Here is a 23,026-nt window from a genome sequence, read left to right as displayed (position 1 = left end):
TGCCCTGGACACCATATGTGAACTGATTGCCCCCATCTATCTTCAGAGCTTGTGCTGCTAGGTGACCTAAACTGGGACATGATTAACAAACTTGCCATCCTACAATCTAAGCTTGATGCCCTCAATCTCACACAAATTATCAATGAACTCACCAGGTACAACCACAAATCCGTAGACACTCTTAGATATCATCCTAACCAACTTGCCCTCCAAATATACCTCTGCTGTTATCAACCAAGATCTCAGCGATCACTGCCTCATTGCCTGCATCTGTAATGGGTCTGCGGTCAAACGAGCACCCCTCATCACTGTCAAATGCTCCCTAAAACACTTCAGCGAGCAGGCCTTTCTAATCGACCTGGCCCGGGTATCCTGGAAGGATATTCACCTCATCCCGTCAGTATGCCTGGTCATTCTTTAAAAGTGCCTTCCTCACCAACTTAAATAAGCATGCCCCTTTCAAGAAATGTACAACCAGGAACAGATTCTCTCCAGACCTGACTGCCCTTGACCAGCACAAAAACTACCTGTGTCGTTCTGCATTAGCATCGAATAGCCCCCGTGATGTGCAACTTTTCAGGGAAGTTAGGAACCAATTTGCACAGGCAGTTAAGAAAGCTAAGGCTAGCTTTTTCAAGCAAAAATGTGCATCCTGTAATTTGCATCCTGCAGCAGCACAAACCCCCAAAAAAGTTCTGGGACACTGTAAAGTCCATGGAGAAGAAGAGCACCTCCTCCCAGCTGCCCACTGCACTGAGGCTAGGAAACGCAGTCACCACCGATAAGTCCACTATAATTGAGAATTTCAAAAAGCATTTTTCTACGGCTGGTCATGCTTTCCACCTGGCTACCCCTACCCCGGTCAACAGCCCTGCACTCCCCACAGGAACTCGCCCAAGCCTCCCCCCATTTCTCCTTCACGCAAATCCAGATAGCTGATGTTCTGAAAGACCTGCAAAATCTGGACCCCTACAAATCAGCCGGGCTAGACACTCTCTTTTTAAAATGATCTGCCGGAATTGTTGCAACCCCTATTACTAGCCTGTTCAACCTTTCTTTCGTATCGTCTGAGATTCCCAAAGATTGGAAGCTGCCTTGGTCATCCCCCTCTTCAAAGGGGGAGACACTCTAGACCCTAACGGCTACAGACCTATATCTATCCTACCCTGTCTTTCTAAGGTCTTCAAAAGCCAAGTTAACAAACAGATTACTGACCATTTCGAATCCCACCGTACCTTCTCCGCTATCCAATCTGGTTTCCGAGCTGGTCAAAGGTGCACCTCACCCATGCTCAAGGTCCTAAACGATAACATAACCGCCATCGATAAAAGACATTACTGTGCAGCCGTATTCATCGACCTGGCCAAGGCTTTCGACTATGTCAATCACCACATTCTTATTGGCAGACTCAACAGCCTTGGTTTCTCAAATGACTGCCTCGCCTGGTTCACCTCTCTCATAAAGTTCACCTCTCTCATAAAGTTCAGTGTGTCAAATCGGAGGACCTGTTGTCCGGACCTCTGGCAGTCTCCATGGGGGTGCCACAGGGTTCAAATCTCGGGCCGACTCTCTTCTCTGTATACATCAATGATGTGGCGCTTGCTGCTGGTGATTCTGTGATCCACCTCTACGCAGACGACACCATTCTGTATACATCTGGCCCTTCTTTGTACATGGTGTTAAAGTCACCCAGAACTGTGAGAGGTGAGCCATCCTCAGGAAAGGAACTTATCAAGGCGTCAAGCTCATTGATGAACTCTCCAAGGGAACCTGGAGGGCGATAAATGATAAGGATGTTAAGCTTGAAATGGCTGGTAACTGTGACAGCATGGAATTCAAAGGAGGCGATAGACAGATGGATCAGGGGAGAAAGAGAGAATGTCCACTTGGGAGAGATGAGGATTCCAGTGCCACCACCCCGCTGGCCAGATGCTCTCGGGGTATGCGAGAACACGTGGGCAGACGAGGAGAGAGCAGTAGGAGGAGCAGTGTTATCTGTGGTAATCCATGTTTCCGTCAGCGCCAAGAAGTCGAGGGACTGGAGGGTAGCATAGGCTGAGATGAACTCTGCCTTGTTGGCCGCAGACCGGCAGTTCCAGAGGCTGCCGGAGACCTGGAACTCCACGTGGGTCGTGCGCGCTGGGACCACCAGGATAGAGTGGCAGCGGCCACGCGGTGTGAAGCGTTTGTATGGCCTGTGCAGAGGGGAGAGAACAGGGATAGACAGACACATAGTTGACAAGCTACAGAAGAGGCTACGCTAATGCAAAGGAGATTGGAATGACAAGTGGACTACACGTCTCGAATGTTCAGAAAGTTAACCTGTCTGGGCCAGTGGGACGCTTGCGTCCCACCCTAATCAACAGCCAGTGGAATCGCGTCGTGCTAAATGCAAAACCTCATAAATGCTATAACTTAAATTTCTCAAACATATGACTATTTTACACCGTTTTATAGATACACCTCTCCTGAATCGAACCACGTTGTCCGATTTCAAAAAGGCTTTACAGCAAAAGCAAAACATTAGATTATGTCAGCAGAGTACCCAGCCAGAAATAATCACACAGCCATTTTCAAAGCAACTAGCATGCATCACAAATACCCAAAACACAGCTAAATGCAGCACTAACCTTTGACAACCTTCTGCAGATGACACTCCTAGGACATCATGTTACACAACACATGCATTTTTTGTTCAATCAAGTTCATATTTATATCAAAAACCAGCTTTTTACATTAGCATGTTACGTTCAGAACTAGCATACCCCCCGCAAACCTCCGGTGAATTTACTCAATTACTCACGATAAATGTTCACAAAAAACATAACAATTATTTTAAGAATTATCGATACAGAACTCCTTTGTGCAATCGAGGTGTCCGATTTTAAAATAGCTTTTCGGTGAAAGCACATTTTGCAATATTCTGAGTACATAGCCCAACCATCACGGCTAGCTATTTAGACACCCACCAAGTTTAGCCCTGCCCAAACTCCGATTTACTATTACAAAAGTTTGATTACCTTTGATGTTCTTTCGTCAGAATGCACTCCCAGGACTGCTACTTCAATAACAAATGTTGGTTTGGTCCAAAATAATCCATCGTTATATCCAAATAGCGGCATTTTGTTCGTGCATTCAAGACACTATCCGAAGTGTAAATAAGGGTCACGAGCATGGCGCAATTCGTGACAAAAAAATTCTAAATATTCCATTACCGTACTTCGAAGCATGTCAACCGCTGTTTAAAATCAATTTTTATGCAATTTTTTCGTAAAAAAGCGATAATATTCCGACCGGGAATCTGCGTTTAGGTAAACAGACAAAAGAAAACAAAGCATTCTGTCGACCCGGGCACGTGCCTGAGTCTCACAGTACTGTAACCAGCCACTACCCAAACGCGTTAATGTTTTTCAGCCAGAGCCTGCAAAGCCACGATTCAGCTTTTTGCCGCCGTCTGAGAGCCCATGGGAGCCGTAGGAAGTGTCACGTAACAGCAGAGATCCTCTGTAATGGATAGAGATAATCAAGAAGGGCAAGAAATTGTCAGACAGGCCACTTCCTGCATGGAATCTTCTCAGGTTTTGACCTGCCATTTGAGTTCTGTTATACTCACAGACACCATTCAAACAGTTTTAGAAACGTTAGGGTGTTTTCTATCCATATGTAATAAGTATATGCATATTCTAGTTACTGGGTAGGAGTGGTAACCAGATTAAATCGGGTATGTTTTTTATCCAGCCGTGTCAATACTGCCCCCTAGCCCTAACAGGTTAAGGATTCACATGTGAGGCCATGTACTAAACAACGAAAGATTAAGACTAAAATGTATACAACGGGTGTCTTTGTAAATTCAATCTGGAGCCAGAGTGCGCCCTGGGTGTTAGTAAATTAGGTCAATTCAGAGCGTTTTGCTCTCAGAGCTTTCAGAGTACACATTGGACACTCTGATGGAGGAGTAGGGTTGATCTGAGGGTCCTAACCTAACAGCAGTCAAGCACCCAAGGTAACTGGCTAACGTTGGCTAGCTTGCTAGCTACTTCCAGGCACAAATGAGAGAACGGCTCACTCTGACCATTTTACTGACCCAGCAGAGCTGGTTAGGCTGTTTTCATGTTATCCCGAGTGTTGGTGACTGAAACTGTGCTGCTGGCAACAAATTAATTATGCTTTTTTGCCAACCTTTATTCAACGGGTGTTGAGCGTTCATAAATTTGTCAGTTATTCTATGCTCTGGCACACTGAGATGAGAATGCTCTGAATCTGAAATCAGAGTAGATAGCCAGAGCCAATTTCCCAGCTACGTGTATCAACAGTTGTCGCAGTGAAATCATGAACATCCTATTGAAATGGTTACTTGCATAGTGGAGTCTTTTCTTTAGGCATTAGCTAGCTAGTTTGTTAAACAATTAACCATAATCCCAACTCATAATGTTAATACCCTGCATGAATCTGCAGGTAACTAACCAACTAGGTTCAATTTTATCTAGCTAGCTAACATTAGGCTATAACTAGCAGTACACATGGCTCTGAGGTACGAATAATATTACTACACATATCAGACACGTAACAATAGCTAGCGAGCCAGCCAGCTAATGTTCGCTAGCTAGCTAACAGTATGCTTTAACTCGAAATGACAAAATTAGAAACCTGTAATATTTGAAAATGCAGCTAGCTAGACTATCTTACCTGCATACACGGATGGACACTTCTCCCTCTGTCACGGATGCCATTGTTGCCCTTAGTTTGGAGATGTAATCAGGAGACAGGTGTTTTATACAACAGCCTTCTGTGTGTTCTCTTTTCGACTCCCTCTGCATATTTGCAATCAAACAACAGAATTTTCCTTAGCTATCATATTCTAATTCCACCGCGGCATTCCACTGATTTAAAAACTCGTTCCTCCAGAAAGTGGAGAGCTTCACTTTTGCAGTTCTACTATGTGATATAAAAACTACTATGTGATATTTAAAAAAAACTGCGTTAGAAAGGATTACGTACACATACTGACCAGCTCATGTTATGGACAGAAGCGTGCTACATGGCAGACCAATCCTAACTCATCTCTCGGCATGTCCATCCAATCTAGCTGGAAGGTTTCTGTTTTTTTCCGTGGCTAAACCAACTAGGCACATGATTGAACAATTTTATTCATATTTACAGATGAGATACAAGTTTTTTTATTAAGGCACATGAAAGTTCACATGTTCCAGAAGGCATTTCTGCCAAAGAAAATCGCATTTTGATAAAATAAAATACATTTTTTTCAAATGGCTCTCCGGTGAAATAGTGATGCGCAACTTATGCCTAGTTTCCTGAAACAAGTCACATATTACAATACAGTGGTTCAACAGAAAATATCCTTGTCAAAAATGTTCAACAGGCTTCAGTTGTATTTCACCAGTGCTTCCTTGGCTGATCTTTGGTCACCCAGAGGTGTATGGATGGATGGCTGGATTGATGACTGCCTGCCATCCATTGCTCCATAGGCTCCAGAAACATCCAAAGGAATGCAGGGCCACTGCACAGCACATCACAGCATTGATGCGAACGTACCCTAACATATGATGAGCTGCACTGTATGTGGTGTGCCGCTCTACTTCCAAAGGTCAATATTGTTCCTTTGGCCGTGTTTTTGTTGTACAAAAAAATTCTTAATTATGTTCTGCTCTGATAACCTACTTGGCTCCTCTTGCTCACTCTCTCTTTCCTTCTCACACTTTCATTCTAGCACCCCTCATTTCCTCTCACTCTCTTTCTAATCCCCCTATCATCTGCTCACTTCTTTAATCTTGTGTCTCCTCCACCCTCCTCCTCTTTGCTCTTCTAGCCCCTGCCATGCCTGGAGGAGCAGGGGCAAAGCGCGGCCCAACGTGGCTGACTGATTACTGTAATTCATACACTTTAATTAGCTGCACAAACCATTAGCCACAATTACACTTCGTGGCAGGCGCCAGCCTGAGGACCACGTCTCTCTGTCAGAGGGGAAGAGAGAGAAAGAAAGAGGGAAGGGGTGAGGAGGATGTGTACATAGAGGAGAAGAACATATGCACTGAACTAATGTATGTATTTAAAGTCTCAAAAGAACAACTGAACAATATGGTCAGTAAGTGACACGCCAGCTTCATCGAAGGGGCTATAAACAGGGAAAAGGCAGCACCATTGGTAACCAACTTAGTGTTGTTATGCACGCCTCTAGGAAGAGGGAACGCAACACCCTGCTACAACTCAACTCTCCGTGGTGTGAAAGAGGTATGGGACTGTAAGTGCGAGTAAGGACGACAAAAGGCAGAGATTAACCGTTTACAGGGAATTTATTCCGTCGCACGGTCATTTTGGGGAAAAGGGGCTGGACGGAACCAAAGCAAAGAAAGTAAATATCAAAACCCCCTCTCCTACCTTACCTGCCTACCCACTACTTAACTAACTAGCACCACCTGGTGCACTAACCAAAATACAGGGGATGGTCCGCCCAGGTCTTTCCTAGTGTGCATAGACAGTAAACTACTACGGGTAATGTATGCTCGCGGGCCTCTTGCCTAAGCACTCCCTAGGTGCCTTCTCCTTCCCCCCTGGGAACAAATTAAACAGAATAAGACAAACAATTTCAATAATCAAAACACGGCGTCCTACTGACACACAACAGACATAACCAATCAGCTCCCTCAGCAACAACTAACATAATACATACCAAATCTCTTAGTAACAACCAACATGCTATAACCCTCAGCCATTAGCCCCCTCTCTCAGCAATCATCTGGTCTCTTCTGAGCAACTGAACACTGGCTTATAAAGCTTCAGAAAGAGTCGGTAATGGGATACAGCTGTGTCCTGACGAGGGGGCGGGGTCAGCTCTCCAATCATCAATGGGGGCCGACCAATCAGCTGCTTGAAGAGAATTTCAGGAAGACATTTTCCTGAAATACATACATGAAAATACACAAACCACAACACAGAAACTGGGGAACGTAACAGTGTAAGAATAAAAATTCTGTCCAAACTCAGTTTCCATGATCTTTCGGAGGCAATTATGATTCTACTGTAAAATATGAATAATAACAATGATTTTTAAAGGACTATAAATCAGACAATCTTATTCAATAAAACATGCAAGACTATCTAAGACATATTTGTCAAGCATTATCAAGTTACGATACAGTTATAATCACTGATTCATTTGATTCAGGCAGTTGATGAAAGGACAAGCAGACTACAGTACCATGATTAGACCTTTGTAAACTTTACATCATGCTTAACATATCAACTTCATCTTCTTGTCTGTGAGACTAAAATATACATCAATGACCTGTTGGTTGACATTACATGGATGAAAGGGTTGAAGAGTTTGCAAAATCCATGTGTACATTATAGTGTTTTAGATGTAATATAATGTGAACAAGTATTATGTATATTAATCAAAGTATCAGTATTATAAAGAACATCAGATACTCACTCCCTTTCTAATACAGTTCCTCCACCCCCTATGCTCTAAGCCTATGAGCCATTGGCTAAGCCTGGAGGTAATGGAGATGCAGTTCTTCATGTGACATATCCTATTCATGATTACTAACCGTGCTGTTATGCTACTGAATCATATTATTGATGTTAGTGAGTGTACGCAAGTTAACGTTTCTCTCTCATGAATCTTGTTCTGGAGGCAGCGCTGCAGAGTGATCACTAGCTGGCATAACCACAAAATTATAAAATCAGATTTGAAACCTAACCTTAACCTTAACCCTATCAAATCAGATTTGAAACCTAACCTTAACCTTAACCCTAACCACACTGCTAACCCTAATGCCTAACCCTAACCTTAAATTAAGACCAAAAAACAAATATTTGTTTTCATGAATTCTTATTGCCAATTATGACTAAGGGGCCTATCTAAGGGGAAATCGCTCAGTTCTGCCTCCAAGACAAGACTCATGACAATAAACGCCAACCTGTTGAGGGCACTCGGGTTGAACCAATGGCTATACAGACCTAATGTCCCCAATAAGCTCTGGCATGTGAGAGGAAGGAATCCTCCAGCTTCAGGTCTCTGAGCAGACAGCAGCATGCATCAGTAGCTGCACAATCTGGGTCTATACATTTCAAAATGGTTGCCCCCGCCCTGATAAAGGCCAGGGCTTCCAGTGTGGGGAGAGTTTAATTTTCAAATATCAGCTTAACAATTAAACTGGGCAAATTTACAATTTGTAATCTATATGGCTAACCTCAGATAAAATCTATTCTACAGAGAGGACCATGAAGAGTAGACTAATTTGATTGATTGTTCTCAATCTCTTGGTTTTAAATAAGGTAAGGGCAGCATGGGGAAGAACCAATGTACAGGGAGTGAAAAACATCATATGTTGACAGTAATCCAGTCTGATATACCATACATCCCCTCTAAAGGCCCTGTGATATGCTTCTATCCATTTAACCAAAAGGTCATTCAACAGGAGTTAGAGGGAAGCTCTGTGTAAGCCCCCCCCCTCGCCCCCAGCCAGTGGACAGCCCCCTCCGTCCTAAATGCCACCCTATTTCCTATTTAGTGCACTAGATGGGCCCTGGTCAAAAGCAGTGCACTATATAGTGAATGGGGTACCATTTGTGACAAATACACAATCTCTGTCCGCCCTGTCCTTTCTCTCCATCTCTAGCTCTCCATCAACCCTGCTGTGTGCTTCATCACGCCCTCCCTAAAGGATAGGAGGTTAATAACAGGACCGCAGCCCGGGCGCTCTCTGCAAGACCAGATGCTACATTACCTTTTGTTCCAAGATGGCGTAGCAGTCGGACGTGTGTTTGTCTTTGTCTTATCCTGTGTCTTATCCCGTGTAAATAGCCATTTTTTTTTTTTACATTTGAATCTCACTTTCTATCTACGAACTAAATCTACGAACTAAATATACTTTCCTGTAACCCGCCTCACCCAATGTGGTACGGATCTGCAATTTTTATTCCTTATAACCGGAACCTCCACCAAGAGCTGGCCAGCTAACTAGATACTAGTCTTTGTTAGCCACGGCTAGCGGTCTTCACCTTTAGCTCGGACACCAGCCAGCCATAGCCCGGACAATACCTGCCAGTCTGCACATTGCGATATCAACCCAGAGCATATCGGACTGCTTCTCTCTACCACATCACCAGATTCCTGCGACTCTGGATCATTACATCAGATCATCGCAGCTAGCTAGCTGCAAACGAGTAGCTAACGCCTCTGTCCCGAAGCAAGCACCAGCTAGCCTTGAGCTAGCCTTGAGCTAGGCCCATATACCAGCTAATTCCAGGGCTACAATACCTATTTTGCCAATTGGCCTGGACCCTTTATTTTCGACACGGAGCCCCGCCGATCCATCATGACTGGTCTGCCGACGTAATCGCCCGATGTGGTCTCAACAGGCTATTCCGTTACGATGTCGCCGAAGAACCATCTGCTAGCTCCGGCCTACTAGCTTTCTGAACGCCGTGTCCCCCGCTCGCCTAGCGTAGTAGTGACTACCGAACGGCCCCCTGACTCACCTATTGTTGTTCATTGGACCTTATGAACAGTCGGCTACACAGCTGATGACCCCTGGACTGTTTCAATAACAAGGTACATCATTTTGTTTATCTGTCGGCCCCAGCTTCGAACTCAGGCCCTGTATGTACCTAACTGACCTGTTCTGCCCATTCATCGCCATTTACCTGTTGTTGTCTTAGCTCTCCTGATCAACACCTGTGATTGCTTTATGCCTCTCTCTAATGTCAATATGCCTTGTCTACTGCTGTCTCAGCTAGTCCTTATTGTTTTATTTCACTGTAGAGCCCTCAGTCCCGCTCAACATGCCTTAGATAGCTCTTTTGTCCCACCCCACACACATAAGGAGACCTCACCTGGCTTAACTGGTGTCTCCATAGATGAAACCTCTCTTATCGTCACTCAACGCCTAGGTTTACATCCACTGTACTCACATCCTACCATACCCTTGTCTTTACATTATGCCCAGAATCTATTCTACCACACCCAGAAATATGCCCCTTTAATTCTCTGTTCCCAACGCACTAGACGACCAGTTCTTATAGCCTTTAGTCGTACCCTTATCCTACTCCGTCTCTTTTCCTCTGGTAATGTAGAGGTTAACCCAGGCCCTGTATCCCCCAGTTCCACTCCTATTCCCCAGGCGCTCTCATTTGTTGACTTCTGTAACAGTAAAAGCCTTGGTTTCATGCATGTTAACATCAGAAGCCTCCTCCCTGAATTTGTTTTATTCACTTCTTTAGCACACTCCACCAACCCTGATGTCCTAGGCATGTCTGAATCCTGGCTTAGGAATGCCACCAAAAAAACTGAAATTTCAGTCCCCAACTAGATTTTCCACCAAGATAGAACTGCCAAAGGGGGTGGAGTTGCAATATACTGCAGAGATAGTCTGCAGAGTTCTGTCATGCAATCCAGATCTGTGCCCAAACAGTTTGAGCTTCTACTTTTAAAAATCCACCATTCCAGAAATAAGTCTCTCACTGTTGCCGCTTGTTATAGACAACCCTCAGCCCCCAGTTGTGCCCTGAACACCACATGTGAATTGATTGCCCCCCATTTATCTTCAGCGTTCGTACTGTTAGGTGACCTAAACTGGGATATGCTTAACACCCCGACTGTCCTACAATCTAAGATAGATGTCCTTAATCTCACAGAAATTATCAAGGACCCTAACAGGTACAACCCTAAATCCGTAAACACGGGCACCCTCATAGATACCATCCTGACCAACCTGCCATCTAAATACACCTCTGCTGTCTTCAACAAGGATCTCAGTGATCACTGCCTCATTGCCTGCTTCCGTAATGGTTCCGCGGGTCAAACGACAACCCCTCATCACTGTCAAATGCTCCCTGAAACACTTCAGCAAGCAGGCCTTTCTAATCAAACTGGCCTGGGTATGCTGGAAGGATATTAACCTCATCCCATCAGTAGAGGATGCCTGGTTGTTTTTAAAAGTGCTTTCCTCACCATCTTAATAAGCATGCCCTTGACCAGCACAAAAACATCCCGTGGCGAACTGCATTAGCATCGAATAGCCCCCATGATATGCAACATTTCAGGGACGTTGTCCAGACCTCTGGCAGTCTCCATGGGGGTGCCACAGGGTTCAATTCTCGGGCCGACTCTTTTCTCTGTATATATCAATAATGTCGCTCTTGCTGCTGGTGATTCTCTGATCCACCTCTACACAGACGACACCATTCTGTATACTTCTGGCCCTTCAGTGTTAACCTGTTGGGTCTAGGGGGCAGCATTTGCACGTCTGGATAAAAAAAATGTACCCGATTTAATCTGGTTACTAATCCTACCCAGTAACTAGAATATGCATATACTTATTATATATGGATAGAAAACACTCTAAAGTTTCCAAAACTGTTTGAATGGTGTCTGTGAGTATAACAGAACTCATTTGGCAGGCAAAACCCTGAGACATTTTCTGACAGGAAGTGGATACCTGATGTGTTGTATTGACTTTAAACCTATCCCATTGAAAAACACAGGGGTTTAGGAATATTTTGGCACTTCCTATTGCTTCCACTAGATGTCACCAGCCTTTACAAAGTGTTTTGAGTCTTCTGGAGGGAGATCTGACCGAACAAGAGCCATGGAACGGTGATGTCCCATTAGACACCTGGCGCGTTAGTTCATGTTGGGTACCCTCGTTCCAATACGTTATAAAAGAGTATGCATTCGTCCACCTTGAATATTATTCATGTTCTGGTTAAAAAGGCCCTAATGATTTATGCTATACAACGTTTGACATGTTTGAACGAACGGAAATATATTTTTTCCCCTCGTTCATGACGAGAAGTCCGGCTGGCTTACATCATGTGCTAACGAGACGGAGATTTTTGGACATAAATGATGAGCTTTTGTGAACAAAACTACATTCGTTATGGACCTGTGATACCTGGAAGTGACATCTGATGAAGAGAATCAAAGGTAATGGATTATTTACATAGTATTTTCGATTTTAGATCTCCCCAACATGACGTCTAGTCTGTATCGCAACGCGTATTTTTCTGGGCGCAGTGCTCAGATTATTGCAAAGTGTGATTTCCCAGTAAGGTTATTTTTAAATCTGGCAAGTTGATTGCGTTCAAGAGATGTAAATCTATAATTCTTTAAATGACAATATAATATTTTACCAATGTTTTCTAATTTTAATTATTTAATTTCTGACGCTGACTTGACTGCCGGTTATTGGAGGGAAACGATTTCCTCAACATCAATGCCATAGTAAAACGCTGTTTTTGTATATAAATATGAACTTGATAGAACTAAAAATGCATGCATTGTCTAACATAATGTCCTAGGAGTGTCATCTGATGGAGATTGTAAAAGGTTAGTGCATCATTTTAGCTGGTTTTATGGTTTTGGTGACCCTGTCTTTGACTTGACAAAACATTACACACAACTCTTGTAAATGTACTGTCCTAACATACTCTAAATTTATGCTTTCGCCGTAAAACCTTTTTGAAATCGTAAAACGTGGTTAGATTAAGGAGATGTTTATCTTTCAAATGGTGTAACATAGTTGTATTTTTGAAAAATTTGAATTTTGACATTTATTTGGATTCAAATTTGCCGCTCTTGAAATGCACCTGCTGTTGATGGAGTGCACCACGGGTGGCACGCTAGCGTCCCACCTAGCCCCAAGAGGTTAATTAACTAACATCCAGAAGCTTCAGTGCCATACAACAGCCCTTCAGTGGCCTCCAACTGCTCTTAAATTTAAGTAAAACTAAATGCATGCTCTTCAACCAATCGCTGCCCGCACATGCCTGTCCTTCTAGCATCACTACTCGGACGGTTCTGACCTAGAATTTGTGGATAACTACAAGTACCTAGTTAGACTGTAAACTCTCCTTCCAGACTCACATTTTTTATTTTACCTTTATTTAACTAGGCAAGTCAGTTAAGAACACATTCCTATTTTCTATGACAGTCTAGGAACAGTGTGTTAACTGCCTTGTTCAGGGGCAGAAAAACATATTTGTACCTTGTCAGCTCAGGGATTTGAACTTGCAACCTTTTGGTTACTAACCCAATGCTCTAAGCACTAGGCTACCCTGCCACATCTCCAATCCAAAAATAAATCTAGAATTTACTTCCTATTTCGCAACAAAGCCTCCTTCACTCATGCTGCCAAACATACCCTTGTAAAACTGACTATCCTACCGATCCTTGACTTCGGCGATGTCATTTACAAAATATCCTCCAACACTCTACTCAGCAAATTGGATGCAGTCTATCACAGTGCCATCCGTTTTGTCACCAAAGCCCCATATTCTACCCAGCACTGCGACCTGTATGCTCTCGTTGGCTGGCCCTCGCTACATATTCATCGCCAAACACACTGTCTCCAGCTCATCTATAAGTCTTTGCTAGGTAAAGCCCCGCCTTATCTCCGCTCATTGGTCACCATAGCAACACCCACCCGTAGCACACGCTCCAGCAGGTATATTTCACTGGTCATCCCCAAAGCCGACTCCTCATTTGGCCGCTTTTCCTTCCAGTTCTCTGCTGCCAATGACTGGAACAAATTGCAAATATCACTGAAGCTGGAGACTTATATCTCCCTCATTAACTTTAAGCGTCAGCTGTCAGAGCAGCTTACCGATCATTGCACCTGTACACAGCCCATTCGTAAATAGCCCACCCAACTACCTCATCCCCATATTGTTATTTATTTTTGCTCTTTTGCACCCAAGTATCTCTACTTTCACATCATCATCTGCACATATATCTCTCCAGTGTTAATGCTAAATTGGAATTTTTGCCACTATGGTCTATTTATTGCCTTACCTCCATAATCTTACTGCATTTGCACACACTGCATATAGATTTTTTCTATTGTGTTATTGACTGTACGTTTGTTTATCCCATTTATGTAACAGTGCTGTTTTTGTCGCACTCCTTTGCTTTATCTTGGCCAGGTCGTGGTTGTAAATGAGAACTTGTTCTCAACTTGACTACCTGGTTAAATAAAGGTGATTTTTTTTTTAAATAGAGATACTGTACAGTGGTGGCTGGTGGGGAGGGAGAATGGGAAGGACAGGGAGGGAACATGCAGATTGATGAGCAAGCACACACAGTTGGGAAACACGCATGAAGGGAATGGAGTCTGGTCCTTCAAAGTACAAACTAAACCTGGAAGCAAGCTTTTGGTCAAAGTAAAAACCATTTTAACTGAACGAAGTACCCTATCTTTACCGACTATATCTCTGTTTCCCTTGGATTCTTTTGCTGTGGGCTCTCCACAATCAAAGTTGTGGTATTTCGGTGAGCCCGTCAGTGAAACGTGACTCCATCTTGCCTTGTTTTCACATGGCTACACTGCAATTGTCTGCTCCAGTGGAGCCTGCTACCATGTGGGAAAGGTCTGCTCTTTCATGAACACACACACTTCTGCATTTGGCTGATTTACTTTGCTTGAGACCACATACCCCAACCCACCACATGATTTATCTACGCCACCGAGTCATATTGCCACCCGGGGTGTTGCAGCCACACGCCAGCTACTCAAGTACTCAAGTCTATAATCTGTTCTCTCCTCTGGCTCTCTACTGTCAATGCCAAGTAAACAGAAAAACTGCGGGTTTTGGATTATTTTGGGGGTTGAGATTGATCAGAACAAAGCTAAGATGGTGACTGTTGTGAGATGGTGACTGTCTTCCATTAAAAAAACAATACATGACAAATCCATTCCAGCCTGCACCTTTTGAAATTGGGCAACTTGTTGGACTCATGATCGACCATGTCAATCTAGATAATGCCAAGATCACATACTACTATGACATCTGTGAAGGAAATGTTACTGTTAAAATGTTAATCTTGTGTCATTGGTGTCATAAACAATCCTTGGTACCTGCCTGTGCCTGGCATAGATATGGGGGGGGGGTCATGACCTGCTCCATGAGACCATCTGGTTCTTTATGTTAAGATAGGAGACGGTGCCAGACACATGCCGGAACCAACCCTATGAACTATGTCAATGTAACGTGTCTATAACCAGTATATAAGGGAACTAAACGGGACTGCCCCGTTCGAGCTCCTAATCGACATGTGTACTTGGTGCATTGAGTTTGTTGGAACCTCTCCAGCATGCTGATAATAAACAATGATTAATTTAAGATTGACTTCGACTGTCCCTGTGTAAGAATTTCCACAACACATCATTAGAGCATAATCTGACTGTTGTAGTACTATATATGGCTTGGCTTAGGTCTTCTTGGCAAACAGGGGTTAGTGGTTTCAGGACAGGCTTAATGATGGCAGGGATTAGCGCACACTCTCCTTCCAAGCCCGCCCAGAAGGAAGCTGCAGAGCTCATCATGTTGAAAATAATTTATAACGCATTTAATAAATAGCTCCTGAGCCACCGATTTACTCTCACCATCTGTTACTGTATAACGTTCTCCTTTTTATAAATGTGAGACAGCTATTAGATGACTATGGAAATGAGATAGTAATGCATGACATCATTCAGATGCTATTTGTCTCCTCAAATTCCAATCTGGCGCTCTAGCTTCTTGCTCTCTTCATCGACTGAATGATTTGGCATGTTGTAGGTAAGGGCTTCAGTCATAACCTTGATAATCAAGTGATTTCAAAGGTCTTGCAATTAGTCTAGTAGAAGATGACTCTCTCTCTCACATCTATTCAGTCTATTATAATCACCGCAGGATACAGGCTTTGGTCAAGAGAGGACTAGCTTTTTATATAAACTTTTCAGGCGATATCAGTTTGATAAATCCAAATATGGAGCGTTTTACATGCAGAGGATGTTAAATATCACACAGTAATTAATGTGAAAAAAATACACATATATTTGAAAGGAGTCTTTCTGGATAAAGCTGTCCGCTTAATCGATGCAATGTTGTGAGATTTTGAAATAAAGGGGCCCTTTGCTGTAACCCAATATGTTTTTGATCGGCTAAAAGCACATATCCACACCTCTCAGAAATTGCTACTTGATAAGTACTTTGGTTTGAAGGCTAGCATTGATGTTAAGGTCTTTGTAAAATGCCAGAACATGGTTGAAAATTAAACACTGGTGAATATTGTTTCGCTAGAGTGTGTGGTTCTTGCTAAGGGTTCAATAACTGCTTGGTGCATATTCTTGGGTCCCTGATCATCCATGCCCTTTAAAAAGAACAACAATACCCCAAAGTGTTTACTATGCAAAAGAAGAGAGAAGGCAGCAGGGTGATATCGTGAATTACATAATACTTGTTGATAAGCCCAGGAGAGTGATCAAGATGACGTTGGGGACCAGATTACTTGAGACACTGTCAGTTGTGTCCATTAGCTGCTGACACAGAATTCAAGTAATTTTGCTAGTACCCAGCAACAGAGATGTTTTGATATTATCAAATGGGTGAGGGACATAAGCTTAACACAGTATAGACCAAGTAGAGGCAGATACACATTGAAGGTAACACTTTATTTGTATAGTTCAAGGTAGATGTTTCAATTGAAGGAATCACTTTATTTGGACAGTCCCAAGTAGGTTTGTAGATGTTCAGTCGATGTTCAATAACTGTCAACAACATTTCAAATAACTATCCACTAACTTTAACCCTAGCCCTAACCTTAACCCTTATCATAACCCTAAACTTAACCCTTACCCTTATTCTAAACCTAACCCTAACTGTAACCTTAGCAAGCAGTTGCTTATCAACAGATATGACCATCTGTAGATCATCTACAGTGGCTTGCGAAAGGATTCACCCCTTTGCATTTTTCCTATTTTGTTGCCTTACAACTTGGAATTAAAATAGATTTTTTTCGGGGGATTGTATCATTTTATTTACACACCATGCCTACCACTTAGAAGATGCAAAATATTTCTTATTGTGAAACAAGAAATAAGACAAAAAAACTGAAAACTTGAGCATGCAAAGCTATTCACCCCCTGTCACGCCCTGACCTAAGAGAGCTGTTTTTCTCTGTTTAGTTAGGTCAGGGTGTGATAGGGGGTGGGCATTCTATGTTTGTGTTTCTATGTTTTGGCTGGGTATGGTTTCCAATCAGAGGCAGCTGCCTATCGTTGTCTCTGATTGGAAGCCATACTTAGGCAGCCTTTTCCCACTTGGTTTTCGTGGGTAGTTGTTTTCTGTTTCGTTAATGTAACCTGACAGAACTGTTGGCTGTCGTTTTGTTTCTTTAGTCAAAATGTTCGTTTTCATTAAAATACAATTATGAGCACTCAACGCCTTGGTCCCCTCTATACGACGCCCGTTACAGAACTACCCACCACGATTGGATCAAGCGGCGTGCCCGGGCAGAGATGGATACCTGGTCGATGGGGGAGTGGATTGAAAGGAGAAACTGGACTTGGGGCCAGGTTTTGGACAGGTATCGTAGCCTACCAGGGAAGAACGAGAGGCAGCCTGTAGGGATAATCCATGGCAAGAAGCCTGTAGGGATGATCCATGGCCTGGAGCCTGTAGAGATGATCCATGGCACGAAGCCTCCAGTGATGATCCATGGCGCGGAACCTGTATTGATGATCCATGGCATGGAGCCTGCAGCAACGGTCCCTAGTCCGGAACCTACAATGACGCTCTCCAGTCCGGAGCCTCCAGCAACGCTCCTCAGCCCGGAGCCTCCAGCGACGCTCCTCAGCCCGGAGCCTCCAGCGACTCTCCTCAGCCCGGAGCCTCCAGCGACGCTCCTCAGCCCGGAGCCTCCAGCGACGCTCCCCAGTCCGGAGCCTCCAGCGACGCTTCCCCAGTCCGGAGCCTCCAGCGACGCTTCCCCGTCCGGAGCCTCCAGCGACGCTTCCCAGTCCGGAGCCTCCAGCGACGCTTCCCAGTCCGGAGCCTCCAGCGACGCTCCCCAGTCCGGAGCCTCCAGCGACGCTCCCCAGTCTGGAGCCTCCAGCGACGGTCCGCAGCCCGGAGTCTTCAGCGGTGGTCCGCAGCCCAGAGTCTTCAGCGGCGGTCCGCAGCCCAGAGTCTTCAGCGGTGGTTGGTGTTTCAAAGCCTCCGGCGATGATCCACGGTCTGGTTCCTCCGGACACACAGAAGCGGGGGGATCAGCGGGCGGTGAGGGTGCTATGCCCTGAACCAGAGCCGCTGCCAAGTACAGATGCCCACCTGGACCCTCCCCTATATGTTCAGGTTTGTGGCCGGGTGTCCGCACCTTTCGTGGGGGTGGGGGGGGGGTACTGTCACACCCTGACCTAAGAGAGCTGTTTTTTCTCTGTTTAGTTAGGTCAGGGTGTGATAGGGGGTGGGCATTCTATGTTTGTGTTTCTATGTTTTGGCCGGGTATGGTTTCCAATCAGAGGCAGCTGTCTATCGTTGTCTCTGATTGGAAGCCATACTTAGGCAGCCTTTTCCCACTTGGTTTTCATGGGTAGTTGTTCTCTGTTTCGTTAATGTAACCTGACAGAACTGTTGGCTGTCGTTTTGTTTCTTTTGTCAAAGTGTTTGTTTTCATTAAAATACAATTATGAGCACTCAACACGCTGTGCCTTGGTCCCCTCTATACGACGCCCGCTACACCCCCCCATAGTCAATACTTTGTAGAGCCACCTTTTGCAGCAATTACAGCTGCAAGTCTCTTGAGGTATGTCTCTATAAGCTTGGCACATCTAGCCACTGGGATTTTTGCCCATTCTTCAAGGCAAAACTGCTCCAGCTCCATCAAGTTGGATGGGTTCCACTGGTTTATAGCAATCTTTAAGTCATACCACAGATTCTCAATTGGATTGAGGTCTGGGCTTTGACTAGTCCATTCCTAGACATTTAAATGTTTCCCCTTAAACCACTCAAGTGTTGTTTTAGCAGTATGCTTAGGGTCATTCTCCTGATGGAAGGTGAACCGCCGTCCCAGTCTCAAATCTCTGGAAGACTGAAACAGGTTTCCCTCAAGGATTTCCCTGTATTTAGTGCCATCCATCATTCCTTCAATTCTGACCAGTTTCCCAGTCCTTGCCGATGAAACACCCCCACAGCATGATGCTGCCACCACCATGCTTCACTTTGGGGATGTTGTTCTGATGAAAGGTGTTGGCTTTACGCCAGACATAGCATTTTCCTTGATGGACAAAAAGCTCAATTTTAGTCTCATCTGACCAGAGTACTTTCTTCCATGTTTGGGGAGTCTCCCACATGTCTTTTGGTGAACACCAAACGTGTTTGCTTATTTTTTTCTTTAGCCAATGGCTTTTTTTCTGGTCACTCTTCTGTAAAGCCCAGCTCTGTGGAGTGTATGGCTTAAAGTGGTCCTATGCACAGATACTCCAATCTCTGCTGTGGAGCTTTGCAGCTCCGTCAGGGTTATCTTTGGTCACTTTGTTGCCTCTCTGGTTAATGCCCTCCTTGCCTGGTCCGTGAGTTTTGGTGGGAGGCCCTCTCTTGGCAGATTTGTTGTGGTGCCATATTCTTTCCATTTTTTAATAATGGATTTAATAGTGCTCCGTGGGATGTTCAAAGTTTCAGATATTTTTTATAACCCAACCCTGATCTGTACTTCTCCACAACTTTGTCCCTGACCTGTTTGGAGAGCTCCTTGGTCTTCATGGTGCCGCTTGCTTGGTCGTGCCCCTTGCTTAGTGGTCCAGACTCTGGGGCCTTTCAGAACAGGTGTATATATATTGAGATCATGTGACAGATCATTTGACACTTAGATTGCACACAGGTGGACTTTATTTAACTAATTATGTGACTTCTGAAGGTAATTGGTTGCACCAGATCTTATTTAGGGGCTTCATAGCAAAAGGGGTGAATACATATACACGCACCACTTTTACATGTAATTTTTTTTTAAATTTTTTGAAACAAGATATTGTTTTAATTTCACTTCACCAATTTGGACTATTTTGTGTATGTCCATTACATGAAATCCAAATTAAAATCCATTTAAATTACAGGTTGTGATGCAACAAAATAGGAAAAATGCCAAGGGGATGAATACTTTTGCAAGGCACTGTATATATGGGACTATCAAAATGAAGTGTGACCAAATTAAAAGCTGTATGCTTCTGCCAACTAGTACATTAAGATCACGGTAAACTCACCCCACCTACATCATCACTTTAACGACCACAACATACCTGCTGGATTGAGCTGTACTTCAGAGTGAGGTTGGGCAGTGAGGGTTTCCCTGGGGTGAATGCCATGTTTTCTCCTGAAAGCCATGTATGTATGTGCAGTTTGACTCAAATATCACAGGAAATGTCAATCCGTTCAACAGTGGGTTTGCTTTTTCCCCGGGAGCTTTTGTTTCCCCCACCGTTGACGGAATCTGAAAGGTCTGTGCTCAGTGCTGTGCTCTGCGTCAGGGGGCAGTCAGTCACTTCGGATTAGTCCATGGATGGCATGTCAAGGAGAACAGACCCTATGGGCCCTGGTCGAAAGTAGTGCACTGTGTAGGGAAAAGGGTGCCATTTGAGACCCAGACATAGGGCCCACAGCAAAGGTGGAAACTTCTTTCTTGATGCACTTTCTTTGACTCAGGCCTTGAGCTGAAGAGAAATAACCGCGTCCTGGTCAACAGAGGAACATATTTTGAATGTATAGAGAAATAGACTCATACATTCATGCTCCAAATGATAGTTCCAACTCGTGGAACCCTGCTGAATTAAGGGCATGAATCTGCCATATAACAATCAGAATTGAAGTTCATTTAATTTGTTTGAATTGCTAACAAAGAGGGCAGGCTTTGAAAACCTGAAAACAAAACTTCCTTTCAATATCCAATGATTCATGAGGGTCATGCTTTGAGCAGACACTGGAAGAGACCTAGACTCAGAAAAAAAGGTGTAATCTAGAACTTAAGAGGGTTCTTCGGTTGTCCCCATAGGAGAACACTTTGAAGAACCCTTTTTGGTTCCTTGTAGAACCCTTTTTGTTTCCTTGTAGAACTCTTTTGTGTTCCATATAGAACCCTTTGCTGGAAAGGGTTCTACATGGAACCCAAAAGAGTTCTACTTGGAACCAAAAATAGTTCTCTATCGGGACAGGCGAAAAACCCTTTTGGAACCCTTTTTTTCTAAGAGTGTAAACAGAGAAATTATTGGCAGTTCGTCCCCATTTTAGTTAACTGAGAAGCACTAAAGAAAAGCTGAGACACAATCAGATTAGGAAAAAAACAGACATCCCACCTTTCTGCCTCTGACTTTTTGAAGTTTGGGAATCAATGCACTAGTGGAGTTGAGTTGGGAAAGCCAATCATTCATACAATTTTCGAACAAAGGAAGTGCTAGACTTACCTTGCCAGCTCTTCCTCTGCTGCCTCTTTGAATGCTTCACCTTTGTAGCATAAGCAACAATATGTGTGTCCAGAATATGTGTGTCATAAATTAAGGTTGACAGGACAAAGCTGGGATTTTGCCCTTGCACTACAAAAGGGTTTTATTCTGCTGTGAGTGTGGGGGGAGAAAAAAGCGATGTCATCTGCATCAGGGTATAGAGGAAAACCTCTGCCATGCAGTCTGAGCCTTCTCTGTGGCTGGATCCAAGTCTGCTACTGCAGATAGACTTGTTCCAGCTCGTGGCCCGCCCTGGCTCTAACTCTCCCCAGCCCAGGAGCAGATGGAGGAGGGAGGGGGAGCAGAGGGCTGAGCAGCCCGGGACACAAAGAGTTGGCTGAAACTCCCTGTGCAGAGCATGCTTAGAGAGGTGGGTCTGAGTCTACTATACAGAACCACACTTGGGCTGTCTTAACCCCTGAGAACTGAGGAACTACACATCACATCGTACATAGTGTAAAAAATGAAAATACCCAATAGGCCTAATGGTTTCTATTTTGATTGTATATTTTTTATCTTCATCTTTAAGTCTGCATTGTTGGAAAATGACCCGTAAGTAAGCATTTCCCTATTACTCTACACCATTTTTTTTTACGAAGCATGTGACAAATATATATATTTTTTTGGGTGCCAGTAGCATAGGGTATGTTTAGACAATACACTAGCTGTTTGCTTGTGGCATCTAACACGCAATATCCCCAGGTAACATGGCTGTGTGAAACAATGTCTATAGGAGGATATTCACTGCATCAAAATAGGGCATGGACTTCCATTAGTGTGGCAGTTAGCTAGTCTTCCTTGATGAACATGCATTTATTTCCTGCTTAGTTTCATCTCATCGGCAACCTCTTAAAATCTGGATGATGAATATTAAAATACATCCCCCTCTTCCCTTCTCTCCCATTCCTCCATCTAACTCTCTTTCAAAAGTCCCCTGTCCCTTATTGAGCAGGTTGTAATGGGCCAAATGTCCTCTAACTCTGGCCTCTCTCCTTCATCACCCTCACACTCCTGGTTATTGGGCTAGGGAGGGACCGGCTGGCCATGTGCCAAGTCGTAAGGGCCACAACCGATGCTTTTTTAATCTTACACCAGACCCTTGGAGATCTCACCTCGCTGAACATAGGCTACATTATGCATTGATCAAAATACATTTAGATACGGTAGTTTCATTTACTAGAAGACACTTTATCAGTTATGGGATTCTCACATGAATATCTCATGTTTTCCTTATTTGAAAAGACATTGCTTGTCAAATCAAATCTATTTTTTTTGGTCACATACACATGGTTAGCAGATGTTAATGCTTGTGTAGCGAAATGCGTGTGCTTCTAGTTCCGACAGTGCAGTAATATCTAACAAGTGATCTAACAATTTCCCAACAACTACCTAATACACAGAAATCTAAAGGGGTGAATGAGAATATGTACATATAAGTATATGGATGAGCGATGGCCGAGCGGCATAGGCAAGGTGCAGGTGGTATAAAATACAGCGTATACATGTGATATGAGTCATGTAAGATATGTAAATGTTATTAAAGTGCTATTGTTTAAAGTGACTAGTGATCCATTTATTAGTGTCCAGTGATTGGGTCTCAATGTAGGCAGCAGCCTCTCTGAGTTAGTGATTGCATGTTTACCAGTCCAATGGCCTTGAGATAGAAGCTGTTTTTCAATCTCTCGATCCCAGCTTTGACGTACCTGTACTGACCTCGCCTTATGGATGATAGGGGTGTGAACAGGCAGTGG

This window comes from Salmo salar, chromosome ssa22 (genome assembly GCF_905237065.1).
Source record: "Salmo salar chromosome ssa22, Ssal_v3.1, whole genome shotgun sequence".
NCBI lineage: Eukaryota > Metazoa > Chordata > Actinopteri > Salmoniformes > Salmonidae > Salmo > Salmo salar.
The sequence above is the reverse complement of the archived record's forward strand: the minus strand, read 5'-3'. Positions refer to the sequence as shown.